At 39.2% G+C, this 22713-nt stretch overlaps 1 protein-coding gene across 4 annotated transcripts in view; it reads right to left on the minus strand.

Annotated features, from left to right (window-relative positions):
- Positions 1-19108, minus strand: part of GLCE (glucuronic acid epimerase) — a 122290-nt gene extending 103182 nt beyond the window's left edge. For 3 of the 4 annotated variants that reach the window (XM_017851201.1, XM_017851197.1, XM_017851202.1), the window contains exon 1: positions 18913-19108. The gene's annotated coding sequence lies outside the window, so the exon portion shown is untranslated. Of the gene's footprint in view, positions 1-7049; positions 7156-18912 lie in introns of all 4 variants that reach the window. The other variant, XM_017851198.1, reaches the window with a different exon arrangement.
- Between the last annotated feature and the right edge of the window lie 3605 nt (positions 19109-22713).

A 22713-nucleotide genomic window follows, 5' to 3' on the forward strand; every position in this document is an offset into this window, starting at 1 on the left:
ACAGTTAGAATGGCAATCATTAAAAAATCAGGAAACAACAGGTGCTGGAGAGGATGTGGAGAAATAGGAACACTTTTACACTGTTGGTGGGACTGTAAACTAGTTCATCCATTGTGGAAAACAGTGTAGCGATTCCGCAAGGATCTAGAACTAGAAATGCCATTTGACCCAGCCATCCCATTACTGGGTATATACCCAAAGGATTATAAGTCATGCTGCTATAAAGACACATGCACACGTATGTTTATTGTGGCACTATTCACAATAGCAAAGACTTGGAATCAACCCAAATGTCCATCAGTGATAGACTGGATTAAGAAAATGTGGCACATATACACCATGGAATACTATGCAGCCATAAAAAAGGATTAGTTCGTGTCCTTTGTAGGGACATGGATGCAGCTGGAAACCATCATTCTCAGCAAACTATCGCACAGGAAACCAAACACCGCATGTTCTCACTCATAGGTGGGAACTGAACAATGAGATCACTAGGACACAGGAAGGGGAACATCACACACCGGGTCCTATTGTGGGGAGGGGGTAGCGGGGAAGGATAGCATTAGGAGATATACCTAATGTAAATGACGAGTTAATGGGTGCAGCACACCAACATGGCACATGTATACATATGTAACAAACCTGCACAGTGCACACATGTACCCTAGAACTTAAAGTATAATAATAATTAAAAAAAAAAAAAAAAAAAAAAAAGACTATATGCTCTTTAAGGCCAGGAGTTAGGTTGCCAGTGTGGTTAGGATGAGAGATATGACTATACAGGGATTTCTGTTGTGATGAAACAGTTCTGTATCTTGATTGTGGTGGTCAAAACCACACATGATAAAAATGCAAACAATTACACACATACAATGAGTACCTCTAAAACTGGTGAAATCTGAATAAACTCTGTGGATTGTACCAACATCAATTTCATGGTTTTGATAGTGCACTAGGGTTATATAAGATATTATCCGCAGCGTTTGAAATTGGATGAAGGGTATATGGTACCTCTCTGCACGAATCTTTCAACTTCCCGTGAATCTATAATTACATACTACAAATTTTTTAATGTAAATATTCTCTTGACAAGAAATAAATACTCAAGCAGTATAAAAGTGTACACAACCAAACCCAACCACAGTCATACTGAGATCTGATTTCCAATCTCCTAATCCCTTTTTTTAGTCCCTCTTCAGAAGCAACTACTATTCCCTTTCTTGTGCATCCTTCTAGAAAAGTCTAAGCATTTTGAAGCAAAATGTGTTTATTAATATGTGCATATGCATGTGTAGTTACACCAACACATACACAACTTATTTATAGCAATATAAGCGGCATACCATAAACACTGCTCTGCAACTTTTTTTTTTTTAACCCAATAATGTGTCTTAGAGATGAGCTTATGGAGAAGTGCTCCTCTTTTCTTTTTTTATGGCTATATGACATCCCACTGTGTGGCTATATCATTTATCTAACCAGACCGCTACTAAGAGTCATTTAGGTTTTTTGACAATATAATTAATACTGTGAAGAGCAAAGATAAATTATTTAAAATTGAATGAATGAAAAAGTATGAACATTTATCATTTTAAGATGTACAGTCAACTTGTCCTCCAAAGAAATTGCACAATTTGTGTTCCTGCCTATAGTATATGACAGTGATTCCAGATATCTTTGCCACTGTTGTGTATTACTGAGCTTTTTAATCCCTGTCAATCTGATAACCAAAAAATGTTCTCGTTTAAATTTGTATTCGAATAATAATAAAAATAAACTTTCATAGAGCAATTACTGTGTGTCAGATACTTTTCTGAGAACTTCACATATATTAACTTATCTAATACTCGTAACAGTCCCTTGAGGTAGATAATATTGCTATTATTATCCACATTTTACTGATGAGAAAACTGAAGCACAAGAAGGTTAGGGAACTTGATTACACTGATTGTTACAGAACATACAAACCCAAGCAGACTGACTCTAGAGGTTTACATTTTAAACAATATATTTTTTGTTCAGCTTCCCAAAAATATTTTCTTATGCTTAAAGCCATTTGTATATCTTTTGATATTAGCTACCTGGTTTTGTCCTCTGCCCATATTTTGTTGGATTTTGGTCTTACTCTTACCAAGTTACAAGATCTCTTTGTATATTAAGAAAATTAGCCCTTTATGATAAACATGTTATTCCCAAAAAAAGGTAAAACTGATACCTACCCTGTGACCTAGTCATCCTAAGTATTTAACCAAAAGAAATGAAAATATATGTCCATATAAAGACTCATACACTAATATAGCAGCTTTATTTGTAAATAAAACTGTAAATAACCCAAATGTTCATCAGCAAATGAATGATAAATTCTGGCATATCCATATAATGGAATATTACTACAAAAAAAATGAATGAATTATTTATACATGCAACAACAGAGAAGAATCTCAAAATAATTATGTTGAGTGAAAGAAGCCAGACCATAAAGAAAAGTACATACTGTGTAATTCCATTTATATAAAACTCTAGAAAATACAAAACAATCAATCTGTAGTTACATTAAGTAGATCAATGGTTACTTTGAGATGGTGGAGTGTGGAGGGGCATGAAGGAAAGATAATACAGGGGCATGAAGAAACTTCCGGAGATGATGGGTACGGTCACTATCTTGAATGTGGTAATGATTTCAAATATATCAAAACTTACTAAATTGTGTAATTCACTATATGCCAGTTATACCTCAGTGAAGCAGTTAGACAAAGGGACTCATAGTATATCGTACTGTTGTTTTAGAAATTATCAAGAAATAGTGATATCTCCTGTTTGACTTATTTTATATTTATCATAGAGAACACAAAGAAGGCTGGGCACGGTGGCTCACGCCAGTAATCTCAGCACTTTGGGAGACCAAGGCAGGTGGATCACCTGAGGTCAGGAGTTCAAGACCAGCCTGGTAACATGACAAAACCCTGTCTCTACTAAAAATACAAAAATTAGCTAGGTGTGGTGAAACCCCGTCTCTACTAAAACACAAAAATTAGCTGGGCATGGTGGCACATGCCTATAGTCCCAGCTACTTGGGAGGCTGAGGCACAAGAATCGCTTGAACCCAGGAGGCGAAGGCTGCGGTGAGCCGAGATTGCACCACTGCACTCCAGCCTCAGTGACAGAGTGAGACTCTGTCTCAAAAAAAAGAATGCAAATACGAAATGTTACTAACTCAGCGTTGAAACACTATCGACTTCTTTTTTCAAAGTCACAGTTCAATTTGAGAGTGTCCTGATTCGTCTCAAGAACCAACTAAAACAACTCTTCCAGTTTTGGTGGACAGTGTACAATCAATTCAAAATAGAAATTTAATGCAGAGACTGAGAAACTACAATCATCATCAGTTATTCAATTTCAAATTATTGAGTACATCAAAATGGCCTAAGTCATTCATTCATTTATTTCACTAAGATACATTTGGAATCTGCTATGTACGAGGCACTGTTAAATACTAGGAATAAAGTGGCAATAGAATGTCGTGAAGATAAGACAATTTAAGAGCCTACCCTGAAGATAAACGACAATTTAAGAGCCAATCCGCTTTATGCTAAGTTAATGTTGTAAATGTGTACTTAAAGTTATACAAAAATGTTATTTTTTATTTGTATTCTATATTGCAGTGCCATATAGATGTTTGGGGGTAAAAAAAATGGGCCAGGGGTGGTGGCTCAAGCACTCCTGTAATCCCAATAGTTTGTATGACTGAGGTAGGCAGATCACCTGAGGTCAGGAGTTTGAGACCGGCCTGGCCAACATGGCAAAACCCTGTCTCTACTAAAAATAAAAACATTAGCCAGGTGTGGTATTGCCCACCTGCAGTCCCAGCTACTTGGGAGGCTGAGGCAGGAGAATCGCTTGAACCCGGGAGGTGGAGGCTGCAGTGGGCCGAGATCGCACCACTGCACTCCAGCTTAAGCAACAGAATGAGCCCTGTCTCAAAAAAAAAAAAAAAAAAGGTTCCACTGAAAACTACTAGACCACAAAATTTAACTCCCTTTAGGTTTTAATATGTGGTAATGCAAATACAATCACATCCCATGCCAAATAAAAAGTGGCTCTGAATTATCAATTTTTCATTATTTCAATTATTTGAGAGATACAGCATTAGTATATAATGCACATGTAGCTTCTAAAAATGAGTACATGAGTAGTGCTACACGATGAAGTACAATGTAAGATTTGCCAGCCAGTATACTCACCTCCCTAGTTGTGATTTGATGTTTTTCTACTCAAGGGTTCTAAGGCTTTATACTCGGTAAATTCACACATTTCCTGAGTGTCTTCAGAAACTTTGTTTTAATTTAAGTAAAATAATAACTGGAAAACAGCAATTTACATTGCAGAGATGCCCCCACATGAAGAAGCAGTGAAAGCCTATCATATAACAGGAAGTCACTAGCTTCAGTGAAGAAGGCAAACAGATCTATGATATGGACCCAAACTTCCCCTGAGCAAAAGCCAATCAAACCAAAATATGACAACGCTACCTCGATTTTAAAACATGCTAAGTCTGGAACACCCACTGGGTATGACAAGTATTTTGTATGGGGAATGAAGAATATAGAACGCGAAGCTTATGACTATAAACTAATTTTACCAACAGCTCAATTAGATGTTGTCACAGACATACTTCTTAAACATGTTAAAATATATTCTATTTTATTTATTAAACTTTTTGGTGTTCATATGAATGTAACAAAGTAAAAAGTACACTACTGAGGTACAGTAAGTACATTTACTAGAATGTATCTCCTGATTTTTATTTCTAATGAGAAATTTCACTCTGAAATACACATTTTAAAATTATTTGCCACTTCTGAAGGCTAATGACAAAGACACTGGCAAATGCACTGAAAAACAACAAAAGGGAGACTCCAAAATTTAGAAGATGGTGGTATTAAGAATGTAAGGATGATGGAAAATCTTTTATTTTCAGTTTTAAAGTGGGTATATTACTATTATTTGCAAATTTTACAATACATCAGATGAAGACGAATGATCATATTGTTAAAGAAAAAAGTAGAAACTAAACACGGAAATTCTGCATAGGCTTTTTCTTATGCTATTAAGTGTTTCAACATTAGCTAAAATTCAACCACTGGGTCTCTAAATTTTAATTTCATTAAGTAGTTTTCAAGCCCCAGTAAAAGAGTCTTCAAGGGGCTTATAATCCTATTAAAAAAAAAAAAACCTTACATATTATAAAGCAATTAATAACAGTATATGATATAGTACTAATAGATTACCAAACTGTTAGAAAAGAAAGAAAAATATCAGTGTTGGATAGAGGAACCTAAGATGACTTTAAAAAAAAAATGGATTAGGGGACGTCCTGAAAATCAGACTTTAGATGGGCTTAAAGAAAGACAGTATTCTCAGGATAAAAAAATATGAAGGTCATGAAGGCCAAAAAAAGCTCTTGATTTGTGTAAAGGATGACAGTGAATAAAATGGTTTACTGTTCCATTTTAGATTTAAACAACTGAATCATTTAGAAGTTAATAACCTTTGGGTTTTTTTGTTTGTTTTTTTGTTTGTCTGAGACACAGTTTCACTCTTGTTGCCCAGGCTGGAGTACACTGGTGCGATCTCAGCTCACTGCAACCTCCACCTCCCGGGCTCAAGTGATTCTGCTGCTTCAGCCTCCTAGCTGGGATTACAGGCACCCACTACCATGCTCAGCTATTTTTGTATTTTCAGAAGTGACAGCGTTTCACCATAAAGGCCAGGCTGGTCTCAAACTCCTGACCTCAGGTGATCTGCCCACCTTGGCCTCCCAAAGTGCTGGGATTACAGGCATGAGTGGTGTCAGTTTTTGACATCAACTTTTTTTTTAGATATGCAGAAGAGAAACCACAAGCATTTGAACTTAATGATACTTATGCCATCATCTTTAAAAGCAACTTCAGTTAGTCTGTGATATTTCTAAAACAAGACTAAAATCTTGTTTCCTTTGGAATTGTGAATAAACTTTTTAAAAATCATCTAAGGCCAGGTATGGTGGCTCATGCCTACAATCCCATCACTTTGGGAGGCCAAGGCGGGCGGATCACTTTGAACTCAGGAACTGAAAACCAGCCTGGGCAACATGGCAAAGCCCCATCTCTACAAAAATACAAAAATTAGCTGAGCGTGGAGAGGTTGCAGTGAGCCAAGATCACACCACTGCATGCCAGCCTGGGTGACAGAGTGAGATCCTGTCTCTAAAAAATAAAAAATCTAGTTAAATTATTTCATATTCTAATTTCAGATTTTGATTATCAGGAAGGTATCATTTTCCCTAATAGAATCTGATACTATATGAAGCCATAAGTATTATGAATAAGTGTGAATAAGTGCCCAAGAAAATGTTCTGCCAGTTGGAATTACAACCAATGAAGAAAACTTTTTAAATTTTTAAAATTGGAAAAGTCCTTAGAGGATAGCTTGATTAAACACTACTCAATCTATGCTTTAGTGGCTCAGTGAGTCAATGTTTACTCCATTCAAATTGTCTTCAGCCTGGGCAACACAGCAAGACCCCATCTCTTAAAAAAATAAAAAGTCTTCTTCATTATGAACCAATATTTTCCTTCCTCTAACTTTCATTCATTGTTCCTAGTTCCATCCTTCAGACTGCAATGCAAAAGATATGCTTAATTCTTCTTCCATGTGCCATCCCTTCATGTTTCACAGAATCCCAGATTTGAGTCAGGAAGAACATTAAATATCATCCAGTTACCCAATCTAAAAAGTATTATCATATACCTCAAGTCTTCTTTCTTCCATGCTAAACAACCTCAATGTTTCAATTACTTTGCAACTATCTGTTTCAAGACTGCTTCATTCTGATTACTCTCCTCTCACTACATTGTTTATCAATGCCTACCTTAAAATGTGGCAAACAGAACAGAACTAAGCTAGATGCAGAGTACAAAATAAAAATCAACTGTTTTGGACAATATGCTTCAAAACAGTGTAGCTTAAGCAGGTGTTAGCTTTTGGGATAGTTATAATAAACCACTCACCAACTGTAGACAAATAAGGAGACACACCCAGGCACACACCTCTGCTTAAACACACACCTACTGCTGTTAGCCCTCCAAGATTCCCATCTTGTATTTGTGCAGACTTCTGAAAAAAAAATTCAATTATAGGCCTGTCTTTATCAAATATTTACACGTCAAATATAAAATCTTACAACACATTTCACAACAAGTATTTTCTTAATACAGTCTGTCATTTTAACTATTAGAAATAAGGCAGTAAGAGTGAGTGAAGATCCTGATTCTGTGCATATACCAGCATTCCCTTACAATTTTGAGAGTAACTGATAAAAATCTTACATAGGACATGATAACTTCTTGAGGCACACCACTAAGAATGTACTGTAGTTTAATTTTAACATAAGCCCAGCAATCATCAAGCTCTGGATATGGCCATTTAAGCAATTACTAATCCACCTACCTATGTAACTCTTGAGACCACATTTTCTATCTAGCCTAAAAAGGTATCATAAAAGGATGTCAAATGCTATATGTATAACCTTGAGGGTCCCTTTCCTCATCTGTAAAACAATAACTCAATGAGGCAACCTATGTAAAAGCATTTAATCCAGTGCCCAGCACGTAATTTAAAATCCAATAAATATAGTGATAATTTTATATATACTATGGCCAGAGTATCTTCTGACATACCTACTTACAGGTATAGTTCACTTATCCTATAAGAAAGGAAGTAAAGCTAGGTGTCATTACTTGTTCTTGTGAACCCATGCTGGTTCCGAGTGATCAGTGCCTTCTTTTGTAAGTACCAACAACACATGTGTTCGATAATCTGTTTAAGAATTTGTTCAAGGAATGACAACAAGCTCATCACTCTATTGCTATTATCTGTAACCTTTACTCCTTTTCCCATATTGTACATACTTCAGCAGCCAAAATACTCTTTTATATATAGTAGGTCTTCAAAAAAACAGGTTAATTGAATTCCCTTTTAAAAAATCAGTATGAATTTCTTAGTTTTGACCAATATAACATGATTATATAAGATATGAACATTAGAGAAAGCTGAGTGAAGGGTATATGGCACACGGAAATCCTCTGTACTATCTTTGCAATTCTCCTATAAAGATATACTTCAAAATTGAACATTTTTTAAAAATCAAGATGATCTCTCCCCTCTGACAAATTCTTCAAATTCCCCAAATATTATTAATCACAATTAGATGTAAATTCTTTCAGTGGCCCTTACAGTTTTATAATCTATCCTTAGTAGGATACATGAATTCTAGTAAACAGGAACTCTTATAATACCCCTCACTTATCCTGGACTACATCAATGAGTTAGTATTCAGTAAATAATAGTCATCCCCAAATTTTAGTTTTTGAAATACGGGCCTTAAAAAGAATTTATTCCAGGGCTGGGCGCGGTGGCTCATGCCTGTAATCCTAGCACTTTGGAAGGCCAAAGTGGGTGGATCACAAGGTCAGGAGTTTGAGACCAGCCAGGCCAACATAGTGAAACCCCGTCTCTATTAAAAATACAAAAAAATTGGCCAGGCATGGTGGCAGGCACCTGTAATCTCAGCTACTCAGGAGGCTGAGGCAAGATAACTGCTTGAACCCGGGAGGCCGAGGTTGCAGAGAGCCGAGATCATGCCATTGTACTCCAGCCCGGGTGACAGTGTGAGACTCCGTCTTAAAAAAAAAAAAAAAAAAAGAATCTATCCCAAAAGCAAATACCTTTTCCCTTTTCCCTAAACCATTAAAATCCTGCAGAATCCAATTAAAATTTCTGACTCTTGTTGCTCAAACCATTTATCTAACAGTGACATTCAAGTCAAGCTCAGAAATATCTTTTATGTATGAGACAAATTACTAACATATATTATCATGAAAAATGTCTTAAAATATTTTTAAAATATGTTTATATTGAGGCTGATTGGTTTTAAATTAGGTAAATAAAAGTTTAAGTAAATGAAGAATTTTATTTGCAATTATTCAAACTCAAATTTTCACTGTTAAACAGTAGTCATAGAAATTCTGCAAAAACTGTAACTGTCAAGCAAATGAATCCTAAAATGTTTAAGAATAAAGTATCTTTTCCCTAAATGTTCTCCTAAATACCTCCAAATAGCTTTCGTACTTCTAAAGAGTTCTTTCAGGTATCATCTGTCTAATTTTCAAAAACTTGGCTTTTCACTTTGGAATAATACTACACAATCAGTACTATAAACAGAAGTGCTATTGTCAAAGAACTGATCCAGTAATAAGGAGAGCTAAGGCCACTTGTCTTATAGAAGATTACTGCCAAATACTTTGCCAGACCCTGCTTTTCTTCCTTCTGGGCCAGTAGCCAGATACCAATCATAGCTAGACCCTTTCTAATTGTTAGTACACAAAACGGTACACAATAACACATCCAAACCAGACAGTATTTTAATGAATGGTTTCCATAATTCATCTAATGTTTTGGCATATATACACACACATTACACGCATGCATGCACACACACAAATATATATACATACATTTATACACATACACATATACACATATTTATACACATATACATATACATGCATAGTCTATAATATGTTCAGAAGTATACATAAAAAACTGTTAACAGTGGCTGCTTCTGGGACAACTGTTTCTGTCTCTGAATTTTTTATGTTTTTCTAATAACTATGCAAAATGTTTTATCTATTAAAAGGAAAACTACAATAAAGAACATTAATTCTAGTTAAAATATCTTTTACCTTACGAGACAATGTCTGAGGCATTCTTTTAAAATTGTTTTATTATAAATATTTTAACAACTAATTGTTTATGAAACAACTTACAATGTTTCAACTTCACTTATAATCGAAGAAAGACAAATTAAAGTAAGATATTTTGCTTATCAAATAGCAAAAGTTTTTTTAAAACTAATGTTCCATATTGGCATATAAATTAGCATCTTTCTAGAAAGCAACATGGCAATGTCTAATTTTTTTAAGGTCTTATCTTTTGATTGAATGTTTTTATTCCTATTCTTCAAACAGATCAGATATGGAGAAAGATTATGTACTAAGATTTTCATAAATGTTATTAGAGAGAAAAAATTATTTTAATACATTTGAAATAATATTATAATAAAAGATTAGTTAATTCATCTTTAATCATTTAGTGATCATCTAGCATGTGATAGGAACCATGTGAGCTTAAGAATTATGTGTGTATATGTGTGCGTATATATGGAGATACGTTTTATTATATATTTAAATGAAGCGCTTCACCAAAAAATGAATTTTTATGGTCACCAAAACACATGCACAAAATTGTTTATGGTAGCTTTGTTTCTAAGAACTAAACACTGGAAACAGCCCAAATGTCTGTCAACAGAAGACACAAATAGATACTCATACAATGAAATAATACAGAGCAATGAAAAAGAATTACTACTACTAACTCAAAAAACATGGATCTCACGGATGTGATGTTCAACAGAGGAAATTAGACATAAAAGAATGATTTGATTCCACTTATACGAATTTCAGGAATAAGCACAACTAATCTATAGTGATGGGGATCAGAAAATTGGTAACTTTTGTTAAGCAATGACTAAGAGAGAAAAGGAAGAAGCTTCCAAGGTCCTGGAAATGTTCTCTATCTTGATCTGATTGTTGGTTACAAGTTTACATATGTAATTCATTAAGCTGTACACTTATGATTTGTGTACTTTATTGTATATGTTTTTTTCTTCAAGTCCTATCAAATTTTTTAAAAAATAGAATGGATAGGCCGGGTGCAGCAGCTCACACCTGTCATCCAAGCACTTTGGGAGGCTGAAGTGAGTGGATCACCTGAGGTCAGGAGTTTGAGACCAGCCTGACCAACATGGAGAAATCCCATCTCTACTAAAAATACAAAATTAGCTGGGCATGGTGGCACATGCCTGCAATCCCAGCTACTCAAGAGGCTGAGGCAGGAGAATCACTTGAATCCGAGAGGCTGCGGTTGTGGCTGCGGTGAGCCAGATCACGCCACTGCACGCCAGCCTGGACAACGAAAGTGAAACTCTGTCTCAAAAAAAAAAAAAACAAAAAAAAACGGAATAGATAGAATGGAAAGTTCCTCTTCCTCCATGCCTGCCAGCAAGAAAGAAAGAAAAGTAGAGATGAGAGGCTTAGATCAAATGATCTTTTAAGCTCCTGCTTTTAAAGTTCTACTGTCATTAATTCAACAAAAATTTGAGCACCTACTTTGTAAAAGGCACTGTTCTGTATGTTGGTGATATAGTATTGACTAAAATGGGTAAAAATTCCTATCCTGGAGGGTCTTATGTTTTTTAATTTTTCATTTAACTCTTTTTTTTGAGATAGGGTCTTACTTTTTTGCCCAGGCTGATCTCAAACTCCCGGGCTCAAGCAATCCTCTAACCTCAGCCTCCCAGGTAGGTGGGACTACAGGCGTGCATCACTGTGTCACCGGCTCTTATATATTTTTTAGTAGGGGTAGAAAGACAATAAAAATCTAGAGTACTTTGGATAGTGAAAAGCACAAAAAAGAAACAAAGCAGGCAAGAAGGACAGGAAGAGTATGTGTGGAAGAGATACTGTCATTTTAAACAAGATGACCAGTCAAGTTCTCAGATAAAGGATGATACTTTAATTAAGACCTGAAGGAAGTGAGGGAGGGAGACATTTGGATATCTGAAAGAACATGTTACAGATCTTATGAAACAGTGAGGAGTGTGGCTGAAGGAAAGTGAGGAAGGTAAGATTAGTAAAAGCTGAGATAATTTAAAAAAAAAAAAATTCCCAAGTCTTTTTCTCCTTTCACACCATTCCAACTCTTCACTTAAAGACTTAAATAGAAACTTTTCTATATAGAAATTTCTGTAACCACTAGCCCAGCCCACATTTATCCAATCTTCTGAGCTGCTAAAGCTGTACTACTCATGGTTATCTTTATATACTACCTTGCAATTAGATATATACTGCCTTCCGCTCCCAAACAGACCAAGCTTCTTTATGGCAGTGACTAGATTTTATACATTTCTGTATTCCTAGTAGCCCATGGTTGGCACTTAAATGATAACTGGTAAGACTGATGCTAATAACAATTCAGCAGGCATAATATCAGTAAACGGTGGACAAATTTTAAGAAAGAAAAAGAGGAAGAAAAGGAACCAAGATTAGGGAACCATGTGCATAAAGGCACTGGCGTGTCTCCATGTGTCATGATCCAAAGTCAGGATTTTCTCTGATTGTCCTTAAGACTCTCAGATCCTCAACATTACTTTTATAAAAAGTCATTCTAGGCTTTTTTTTTTCCCCTTGAGGGTGAAAATCAGGCATCTGGTATCTCTTTCAAGTAATACTTTTTTGCTTTGTTTTGTTTTGTTTGAGACAGAGTCTCACATTGTCACCTAGGCTGGAGTGGCTGGAGTGCAGTGGTGTGATCTCAGCTCACTGCAACCTCTGCATCCCAGGTCAAGCGATTCTCCTGCCTCAGCCTCCTGAGTAGCTGGGATTACACGTGCGCGCCACCGTGCCTGGTTAATTTTTGTATTTTTAGTAGAGATGGGGTTTCGCCATGTTGGCCAGGCTGGTCTTGAACTCCTGACCTCAAGTGATCCACCCGCCCCGGCCTCCCAAGGTGCTGGGATTACAGGTGTGAGCTATCGCACCTGGCCTTTTTTTTTTTTTTTTTTTTTTTTTTTTGAGACAGTCTAGGTCTGTTGGCCAGGCTGGACAATCTCGGCTCACTGCAACTTCCGTCTCCCAGGCCCAAGCAATTCTCCTGCCTCAGCCTCCCAAATAGCTGGATTATAGGCGTGTGCCACCATGCCCGGCTAATTTTTGTATTTTTAGTAGAGACGGGGTTTCACCATGTTAGCTAGGCTGGTCCTGAACTCCTGACTTCAGGTAATCTGCCCGCCTCGGCCTCCCAAAGTGCTGGGATTAGAGGCATGAGCCACCATGCCTGGCCTCAAGTAATAGTTTTATAACACCAGTGTTCACAACCAGCTTAACAAAGAAAATCTTATAGACCAACTAACTGTGTGATCTTCAGCACACCATTCCACCACTCTTGCATATGTGTTTCCTCATATGCTAAAGGAAGGAGTTGGATTAAATGGTCTCTAAAGTCCAATCAATCTCAAATTGTCTACTTTAGCTTTTTTGGACGAATTGAATGGACAAACCTTACAACTTACTTCTTCAATTTACAAAATGAATTAAATATCTGTTACTCATTTTAAACACTGAATAAGCAGTCATATTCAGAAAACAATGTAGTATTAGAAAAAGCACAGAATCTGGAGACAGTCAGACCTACATGTAGTCATAGTCTGCATCTTAGTAGATAATGACACTGAGCAAATTATTAAATGATCAGGATTTATTTTGAAAATTAAAGGCAATGTATGTAAAGCAATTATTAAAGCCTAAATAAAAACCTGCACACATCAGCTACTATCATTTTCCAAGTAAAAAGCAGCCAAGGTAAAACAGCTACCAAATAATGATGTCCAAGATTTAAAACACCCAAACTAGTTAATATCTCTCCTAGCAATTTTAGAGATAAGGATTAGTAGTTGCCTCAAAATTCTACAAGACTTTTCTGCAAGTTTAACAGAATAACCCTCACCTCTTAAAGTGCTACAAGTCTTATTTCTTAAACACAAAGCTAAGAACTACCATTCTCATATCAGCTTGTGGTCACAGGGCAAGAGAATAAGATACTTTAGAAGCCCCCAAATTTTACGAAAACAGGACAAGACTGAGATTTGAGTTTAACTCATTTCTGACATCATGAACACATCAATCTTGGTATTGAGTAAAACATGTAATGATAGCCAACTATGTGTAAATAAGCAACAGGAAGTCAAAAATAATAAGACAAATATAAACCTGCCTTTGAGTCCAGGAGGAAAGAGAGACATAATTACTACACATTAGTAAACACAAAAGAATGAATGAACATGATACAGTGAGTATATAACACCTAGGGTCGGGAAGAGGGAGGACCAGAAGAGTTAAAAAGGAGACAGTAAAGAAAGAAAAGAAAAAATGGTAATTAAAAAAAAAAGCTAAAAAAAAGCTTAAAAAAAAAAAAAGCACACAGTGCTTACGTTGTATCTTAAAAAAATCAGTAGACTTTGTCAGCAAGACAAAAGAAGGAAAGGCATTCTAAACAGTGGAGAGAACATATGTGAAGGCTCTGAGTCAGGAAACAGTATGGCTCATTCAGTAAACTGCTCGTATTAGTACAAGTGGAGCTTCAGATTTATGGTGGGGTAAATGCATAAGATTAGCCAGATGATGAAAGGCCTTGTAATGATAGAGACTTGGGCTGATAAAGTATGGGCTTTAAAAAAGAAGGGCAGGGAGAGAGAGCATCAGGAAGAGAACAGCTAATGGATGCTGGGCTTTATACCTGGGTGATGGGATGATCTGTGCAGTAAACCACTACGGCACATGTTTACCTGTATCACAAACCTGCCCATTCTGCACATGTACCCCTGAACTTAAAAGTTGAAAGATAAAGAAATAAATCTGAGTAACATTTCTAAGAAAGAAAGAGAAAAGAAACAAGAAAAGAAGCAATGAATAGATTTGGATAGATTTGCACTTTAGAAAAAATCACCTTGGCAGTAGTGTAAGGATGGATTAAGGGGGGCAAGACTGGAGGCAACCACTAGAGACCTCATTCTATATCCAGAGTTAAGTAAGGACATATTATTATATAGATAATCTACTAAAGAACCAGGGACTGGAACTAAAAATAATAATGCTTTAACAGATAAAGCTAAATTATCCAAAGAAAATCATTCACCTTCATGAATCTATATTCTAGAATTAAATACTTGCCATGTATCTTTAAAAAAAGAGGCTTCTAAAATTAGGCATAATATGTAAAAATTACATGGAACTAGTTGTATCCTGAGAACTAGCTACTCTTAAGGTATCTCTTCCTTTTTGTACATATAATACTTCAGACTTGCAACATAAAAACTCTATGTATAAGTGTGTGTACACATATCTTTGTATACATATATTTTACATATTATACATATTATATACATATATGACATGTATATAACAGCATACACATGTCATATACGTATATATGATCAAAGCAAAAGTATATATTATATATAAAATGTATGTAAGTATAATTCATATATGTATATACGAAAACTGGGGCCCTGAAAGACTAAGGAATTATCCAAGGACACACCATGAGTAGCACAGTGAAGACTGGAATTCATGTCTTACGATTTCCTTTCTAGAAACTGCTTTAGCATATCATATTTATGATTCTAGGACTCTGAATGATAATTCAAAAGACACTTTGGTACTGTCATTTTCAGCAGTGTAATAATGAAACCATAAAATTATTTTTATGGTTCGTATGCTTCACAAGCAAAATATATCAGATGTGTTTGACAAAAGAAATTTCCTGAAGTCTGCACCACAATAAGAATACCTATTCCCCACCCTATTGTCCTCTAGGATATCTAAAACGTCCTTTTCAAACTCAGGAAAAAATTAAATTTGATAAAAGAAAATCCTAAAATTAATTTATCTTTACATAATTAAATATCCAACAACCTTAACATGTTTTAACCTTTTACTTAGGTCTATGTCTTTTCTTATTTTGTTGTGCTGCCCACCCCACCCTACAAACCCTTATAATTTTCAGATACTTGAAATACTCTTTTCCTTCATTAGTATACACAGGTGCAAGTGGCAACACTGACAAAAGCCTTATAAACACTGTACATTTCACCAATTTGCACAGTGACTGAAATGTTTTAATTTTGGGGTTTCTCTAACTTGTACTTAAAAGTAATGTCTGCTCATTGAAATAGATTCAAGTAATATATTGAAATAGATTCAAGTAATATAAAACTATAAAACTAAACTGCTCTCTTCTATGCCTCTGCAACTCCCTCCTGAAGAATTCAAACATGGTTAAGTCTGATGTGTATCCTTATAGACTTTTGTATGCTTACATAGCACAAGAATCTACAAAGAATCAACATATATTTAATACCTAAAACTCTACTGATTGTAATTTAATCTTTCTTTAATAATTTAGAAGGCAATTAACTATTTTGCTTGGTTTCTGATTATCACAACAGACATCAATTGTATCATCATTCAGGGGTTACTAAAAAAAAGAGAGCTGAATCTCAAGTACCTTCTGTATTTCTTCCTTAGCAGTATCACAATTTTTAACTGTATTTATTTGTTGCCTTCCTCTCTCTCTTGACTTAAAGGGGAAAGCCACATGACAGCTTTAATCAGTGTACCTCCAGAGCTGTGACACATAGCAGATAATCAAATATTTGTTGACTTATCAGTCTATTTCTTACTTAGAAATGATGAAAGCTGATGTAAAAAAAAAAAAAAAAAAAAAAAAAAAAAAAAAAGGTTCTGAAACCTGCTTAATTTGTTCTTTGTCTTTATCTCAAAATAGGAAAATAAGATCTGCTTACAGGTTTGGGGGTTGTCATTCCAACCAAATATCTGCTCAAGCAATCAGTTGTGACAGCTGTATATGTCAACCAGGTATTTTGGTCTGAATAGAAACAACAACAAAACTTATATTAACCCCTTCAAAGTATTAAATATTGCTGTGCAGGATTCCCTTGTTTTTCAAAACGATGTAAAATTCCAAAATTAGGTACATTATCCCTAATCTGTCTGGTTCTAGGATCAGAAGAAATGACATATTTTTAAAAATTGTATCTAAGAGGCCTGGCATGGTGACTCACACCTGTAAATCCCAGCACTTTGGGAGGCTGGGGCTGAAGGATCACTTGAGGCCAAGAGTTCAAGACCAGACTGCACAACAGCGCAAGATTTTGTCTTTAATTAATTGAATAAATAAAAAAATTAGGCATGATGGCATATGTATGTAGTTCCAGCTACTCTACTGGGGGTGGGGGTGGGAAGCTGAACTGGGAGGGCTGCTTGAGCTCTGGAGGTCCAGGCTGCAGTGAGCCATGGTAGCGATGCTACAATCCAGCCTAGAAGGCGGAATGAGTCCCTGTTTCAAAATAAACAAACCAAAAAACGAGAGAAAAAAAAAACTGACACGAAGAAAAATAAGGCAGGCAAAATTATTTGCTTTGGTATACTCAAATTTGTCTGTTAACCCCAGATTACACATCTACAGAATAGCTCTGAGTACGGACTTCACTGCCTGCCCCATTAAATTTCATCTACAGGCCTCTGTGATAGAGTAACTAACCAAAAGAAACATCAGGCAAACACACAGACTTTCTGACCTATACGTTGTTTTTTGTTTTGTTTTTTAACCAATACACATCACACAGGTCATTTTATTTAAATTCCACCTAAGCCTACGCTAGTTACCAAAACCTCTATAATATCCAAGGCTAAATACACTTTTACAATACAATGAAACTGTTAAGCAGGATTTTCTAAAAGAGCTCGATTAACCATCCTTACAGGTCGCAGAAAAAGCTTTTGCAGAGCTCTAGCTTTGGGATTTCAAATTCCAATGTTTTCTGGAGGCTGAATTTGACGTTAACCCTCTCTACAAATGCTTTTCAAAGGACAGAAAGAAGCCAGACAGAACACGCTTCCCAGCACTATTTGACTGTGCCTAACACTCACTCAGGCAAGACTTCAGAACAGATCTAATAATGCAGGATCAGCAAAGCAGACCACCACCTAGGAAAGCAAGCCAAAATCAGTCTTCCCCACCCTCAACAGATTTCAGTTGCTCAGGAGCGGTACCCACGCTCAACCTGCGGACACCGGCCTCCTAAAGAACCTGCAGACCAAATACCCACCTAAGGTGCTGCCACTCTAGCTCCCGGAGCTCCAGCGAGACCAGCGCGCCCCCACAGGGATCCCGGGGCAGAGAAAAGAAAACTGCAGAACAAACGCACTGCTTCTTCAACTAGGCAACAAACACCGATCAATCCTCCAACTAAGCATTGAGTAAATCTCATCCAGAGAGAAGGAGACCTGAACAAAAACGTTTCAGGATGTTGCCCAGCCGCAGACTGGGCAAGCTCGCGGTAGCACTAAAGCCCTCTCCCGCCCTCAGCGTACCCAGCGCCCACCGAGCCGCGCCCACCCGAGAGATCGCCCGGGGGCCAGCTAACTCGCCCTGTCGCCCCCAAAAGACTGGAGACCATGCCAGGTTACCGCCCCCCTCTGGGCAAAGCAGAAACCCCGGCACAGACGCTGGTCGCCGCCGTACACCCTCAGCCCCCAACAATCCCCCAAGGCGGCCCCGACCCCGTGGAACGGATACATCGCTCTCTTACCCAGAGACACCGATGAACAGACCCCTCTCCCCAGAACCCGGACACACTGCTTCTTCATCCCAGCAATGCAAAACGGACGCCCACGCCCGCTCAAAGAACCCCCAAGACCCCGATGACCTGCCTCCAGTGACCAGGTTGACACCGGTGTAAACCTTGCTAAACTGCATTCTCTGCCCCAAAGAGCTTGGGACCCGGATAAAAGGACCTCTTGTCCAGGAACCCCGCTACACCACCTCAAAGAAGCTCAAGACCCTGATAAATCTCCCTCGACGTCAAAGACCCAGGACCCCGTGTGCCGCCACCCACCCCCACCTCAAGCCAGAAGAGCCCCCAGGACCCCAATACATTGCCCCCTCACCTCGGGAGCTCCGACACCCGCTACACCGCCCTTGGGCGCCCGCGCCCGGATCCCACTGCACCGCCTCCTCGACCCCCGCACTCCCAAACCCCGCCAAGCCTCGCGCCCACCAGGCAGTGCCGCGCAGCCCCCGGAGCCGCCCCCGTCAGGAGCCCGCCTGCTCCGGCTGCTCCGTGTCCCCGCTCCCGACCGCTCCTCAGCGGAGACGCGCTCCGGACTCTCTAACCTGAGCAGCGTCGGAGGGCGAGCAGACCCGGGAGCCCTGAGGAAGAGAAGGAGACAGCAAAGAAGGGGTGGCTCAGGCCTGCGGTGCCGCAGCTCCAGCCTCTCAGCAAGGAAGCGCTTGTGTGAGGAGAGCCCTCCCGCTCCGCGCGCAGCCGGGAGACCGAGCCACCGCCGTGCCCGCAGCTCTTCCCGCGAGATCCCAGCCACGGCAAGGGGCGGGGCCACGGCAAGGGGCGGGGGGGGGCGGTGGCGGCAGCGGCAGCTCCTCGAGTGACAGTCCTGGCAGCCTGTCGGCGGCAGGACGGGAGGCAGGACTTGTAGTCTACTACGACCAATTGTAAAAAAGGAAAGGTGGTTCTCCCCGCCCCTTCTCCGCCCCTCCTCTTCTTCGCTCCTCCTTAATAAACTGTGAGCAAAGGTAGTAGTGACCAGAAGTAGTAGGAGGCAGTGGACGTTAGCGGCAAGGTAGCTCTAATGACGTGACGTGCTTGGTTTGTGTGTGGTCCTGCTAGGCCGCCGTAGATACACCTGGTTTGGGGAAGAGGCTGGTCTTCATACCGGTGTAAACCGAGGTGCGGTTACCCTTGGTTACAGCGCCACCCGAAGTGCGCAGGGGGTTTCCATCTTCCAGGTGGAAGGCCCACCCACTCCGGTTACCTGCGTCTAAACCTCCATGTAATTCCTTTCCCCGATTTGGGCTCTCCTTCCTCTCCACCTCAAACAGGGCACCATTGTTAAGATGCCCATGTTTTCCAAACCCCAACCCAGGACATATGGTCTGACAAAGGACTCATCTGATGACTGCATTTATTTCTACTTACAGCTTTCCAGAAGAGTGAAAAGCAAATCTCGAGTTACCAGCGTAACAAATTCCAAAATTACATGAAAAGTCGCACCTTTGTAGACCCCAGTGCTGAGGAGTATTTGGCACACGCAGGGCACTGAATAATATGAAAGGAATGAATTAAGACTGTTATACCTTATTTTATGAAATCTGGACCTGGACCCAGAAAATTCGACTTTCCTAGCCTTTCCTCTATAACGGCAGCCAATGGCTTCACTCTTAAATCCAGTCTCTTCATTATTATGCCTATCCTGTACCTTCATTCATCTTACCCTCTTCACTTCCTTACTTACAGCAAGAAGTGCCCTTTCTCCTCAAGGTTAAACCCTGCACCTGTGCCCTGGATCCCAGCTATTCCCAGATTTTATTCGGCTATTCTTTCTTTCCCCATTATTAATTTCTTCCTCTATTCTAAATCTTTCTCCCACAAACGCACAAACGTGGTCTCGCCCGTCCTTTGAACAGAACAGTCATCCAATCTCTTCCACCCAAACTACCTTCTCCTTTCTCCTAGGAATCACACTTCTTGAGAAACATTGTATTTGCTGCTGGGCACTGTGGCTCATGCCTGTAATCCCAGCACTTTGGGAGGCCGAGGTAGGAGGATTGCTTGAGCTCAGGAGTTCAAAACCAGTCTGGGAATATAAAGAGACTCCCGTATCTACAAAAATAAAAATAAAAAATTAGCCGGGTGTGGTGGCACACACCTATAGTTCCAGCTATTCGAGACGGGGAGGGGGGCAGGGTGTGGGCTGAGATGGGAGGATGGCTTGAGTCTGGGAGGTGGAGGCTGCAGTGTACTGTAACCGAGCCACTGCATTGAGCCACAGATTGAGGCCCTGTCCCTAAGTAAATAATAAAAATATATTTGCTGTCTCCACTTTCTCATCTCTTATTTTTCCCACTACAATGTTGCTTTTGCTCACACAATCTGCTATTCTCTCAATGGTTACAAAAGACCTCTTTCCTCCTGGAAGAATGGTCTATTTTGGGGTATCTTTCCCGTGACCTCTCTCACGTTATTGACAATGCTGACATCTCTTCCCTTAGTAGCTGCCTAACTACATTCTCCTGATTCTTTGGCAACTCTCTCTCTCTTTTTTTTTTTTTTTCCCTGTCCCTTGTGCTTGTTTGAAAACTTGCATATTTATATCTCCTTATCTTATAGCCACACCTTGTGCATGATATGAAAAATGGCCACACACAGTTGCACACTTTGAGTGCCAATAAGTGGGTGAGACAAAAGCTGTTAGAAGAGTCCAGAGGAGGAGACATGGCTGTGGGGCTTGATCTGGTCATGAAACAGTAGGTTGGCCATATAAATGCAAGGCAGAAACAGAGGCCTTTCAGAGGAGAAAAATAATGTGAACCTGAGCACAGAGAAAAGGATGTGGGCTGAGCCTGGGCTGTAGGTCGACAGGTTTGACAAATAGAAGATTCCTGCAGAAGAGTAGCGGGAGGTAAGATTAGAGAAAAACCAAATAGTAAAAGGCCTTAAAAATCAGGCCAAGCTTATTTGACTTGGATTCTAAATCAAATGGGGAGCCGGGACCAATTTTGAATTTGTAGGTACCATGAGAAGGCTACACATGGAGACCCACATACTAAATGTCTAAATATGTAAAAGTTAAAAAGCTAACAAACGGTGAACTAAAAGCACTATATCCTTTCACCTTGACAAATACACTTTCATAACAACTTGGAAGACCCAGTTTGAACTGAGAATTCTGAGACTTCTCAGAGCTCCTTGCTGGAACGAGGCAGGTCAGAGAGAGCTGGTCCCCACATGAAGCAGCCTTTACCCTTTGCTTCCCATGGTCCCTTCAGCCCTGCAGTGCCAGGTACCCTCCATTCCATGGACACTCTAGCCCACATGTCCAAATTCTGTCTTCACTTTCACCCCTCCAAAACAGTCATTTCTTGGCTATTCCACAGGTCCAGGGGTGCATATCTCAGAATCTAGGGGAGAAGCCTACGCAGGCTCTGGAAGTGGTTCAGGGCCATTTGGGCAGGGAATGCTGGCTCCTGGGTACCTGATGTGAGATCTGAAGGGGTACAGTCACCTCAAGGTGGACACATTTCTTAGCTTAATGGACTCCTCAGATGTAGGAGCACAGCTGGGGAAGAGCCAGAGCAGAGCCTTTAAAGGGAAGCCCTGCCTGTCTGCATTTAAATGTGGTACCAGCAGAGCCACTGAATTTCTTGGTAGAGTAATGACATGTAGAGTTGATCTATTTCTTGAAGTATAAATATGTTCATTTTCTATGTTTCCCACCCCCTCTGCCCTTGCATGGGTGTCTTAATAGCAAGAATGTACTGGAAAGACTCTATCCTCATGTGACATCTTTTCTCCAATGCTCAATTTCACAAATTATACCATTCTATGATTCCCTTATTAATTAGTGCATCAGAAACCTGGTAGTCTCTAAATGTGAGAAAATAGAAAAGCTATGAAGTGCTCTCAGCCTGGAATCAAGCTTGGAACACTTACATTTGACTTCTAGATGAAGATGCTTTGGAAGTAGAAGCTTCTGAAGAGGCCCATTTGAAGGGTACACAGGCAGTAAGAGTACTCAAAAGGCAGTGAGCCACCACGGAGGGGGGCACCCCTCTCACCATCTGTCTTTATGGTGCGATGTTTCACTCTGTGGTCTGACAGTCATGCTCTGTTCCCACAACCTCTCCATCTGGTACCAAGTGCTCCTTCCTCATGTTGTGCACTTAGAGCCACCAAGGGGCCAGAACCACTGTGGTCTTTGTTTTAGCTATCCAAGCCTAGAATTCTGCCTATGGATCCTGCACATCTCTCAACGATGCTGCGGATAATTTTAGTGTGAGGCTTTGGCACTTGCTTGATCCCAGAACCGGGATCTACTTGTAGCCTCACTGTTGCCATCTGTGACTGGCCTTTGCCAACCTGCAGAACAGAACTAGCTAGCTTCTTACTCAGGTCTTACC

Source organism: Rhinopithecus bieti, unplaced genomic scaffold (genome assembly GCF_001698545.2).
Source record: "Rhinopithecus bieti isolate Rb0 unplaced genomic scaffold, ASM169854v2 scaffold_31548, whole genome shotgun sequence".
Lineage (NCBI taxonomy): Eukaryota > Metazoa > Chordata > Mammalia > Primates > Cercopithecidae > Rhinopithecus > Rhinopithecus bieti.